Here is a 1,605-nt window from a genome sequence, read left to right as displayed (position 1 = left end):
CCTGCGCTTCAGCGGCCGCTGCTCTGGGCGGCGAGTTCCTTCTGCGCCTGCGCGGGAGCCTGCGCGGCGGGCGGGGAGGCCTGGGGTGGGGCGGGGCCTGGGCGGGGCCAGGTGCGCGGGGGGAGTAACCCGCGGCAGCGGGTGCCCTCAAAGCCTGCGGGCAGGCAGTGCAATCTAAGCCACCAGATTCCGGAGGGCGACGCTGGGGAGCAACCTCCGTCACTGAGGGCTACTGTCAATGCTTCGGGTCTGCGGATCCTATGGACGGCAACGCGACACAGAGTTTTGGCTCCTCTATGGGCGGGCATTGCGGGGCCGGGCGGGGAAATGGGGGAGCCGGGCTGTCATTTCTCTGATTGGGGCCCTTCTATGACATGATAGGACTACGCAAATGAGAAACTGCTGTTGACATAGCCAATCTTTTGCCAGCGGCCTGTGTAATGTCACTGTGTCCGTGGGAGGATGTCGTGACGTCACAGCGCCATAGCGCTCTGGGAGATGGGAGGAACGCCTTTGAGCAGACTCTCGACTTACGGGGACACCAAGATTCCGCCAAGAGAGGAGGGGGCTTATGATATCACAGGCCTCACGTTTTTAAAGCTAAGGTGTCCAGGAGCCCTAGACCACCACTGCATCTCTCTCTCCTCCTCCCCTTTCCGAGCCCTGAATCCTACGACGAGGAGGTCCGCAGGAAAACGTCCCTTCGTGCCCCAAATCCCTAGCGACATTCCGAAAGAGGTGGAACCCGAACCTCTTCCTCCTAAGGCTAAGCCCCTGCGGGCTGTTCTTTCCTGACGTCTCCGAGAGCACACGCCAGGAAGCTCCAGCCTACACCGGGAGTTTCTCGAGCCTTATCCACTTCCAGCTGAGGAGTCCCTCCAGCAGCTCCTCTACCCCCAGGTCCTCACACGAACCGCAGGCCTAGCATCTTTGGGAAGGGCCCCAGCGCCACCGGCCCCCTTCGCTCCCGAAAACCCACAGCGAGACAGAAGGGGGGATAGAACTTTCTGGGACTGTAGTGAGGAAAAGGGTGGCCCCTACGGAGTGAACAGGCAAGAAAATCCACCCAGCTTTTCTGACCCTCCCCTTGCCCTTTTCGTGCGACCATAGGAGCGGGAAAATGCCCCCAACCACGTCTCCCGGGAATTATAGCCTGTGTGGGGTCTGGTGGCCCGTAGCCCCGCCTGCCCCTTCCGCTTGCGTTGCTGCTTCTGCACAATCTATGAAATCACTGTCAGGAGTGTAGACCGCAGAGAGCTACGCTGAGAAGTGGCTTCTGGGTTCACCAGAATGATAGCAGTCTTCGGTAGAGCGGGCAAAGGCAGAGGCATTGGGAGTGGGCTGGAGGCCTCTGGGCAGCGCACTGCCCCACTCCCGACTGCCTGGAAAACTGCTCTGGGAACCCATTCTTCCAAGGATGCACACTTGATATCGAAAGTCTCTCGGCTGCAGGCCTAGAGGTGGAGGGGTGGAGATTCGTGATACCAGACATGGAGTGGGCCAGAAAGGAGAAAACTCCGCCGCAAACCTCCCCCATTTCACAGTCTGTAAGTCCTTGAGGCAGCCTAACCGCAGAGGCACCAAGTGTCCGGAGGGTGTGGGAGG

Source organism: Pteropus vampyrus, unplaced genomic scaffold, assembly GCF_000151845.1.
Source record: "Pteropus vampyrus isolate Shadow unplaced genomic scaffold, Pvam_2.0 Scaffold28, whole genome shotgun sequence".
NCBI classification, from domain to species: Eukaryota; Metazoa; Chordata; class Mammalia; order Chiroptera; family Pteropodidae; genus Pteropus; species Pteropus vampyrus.
Note: the sequence above shows the minus strand (reverse complement) of the source record.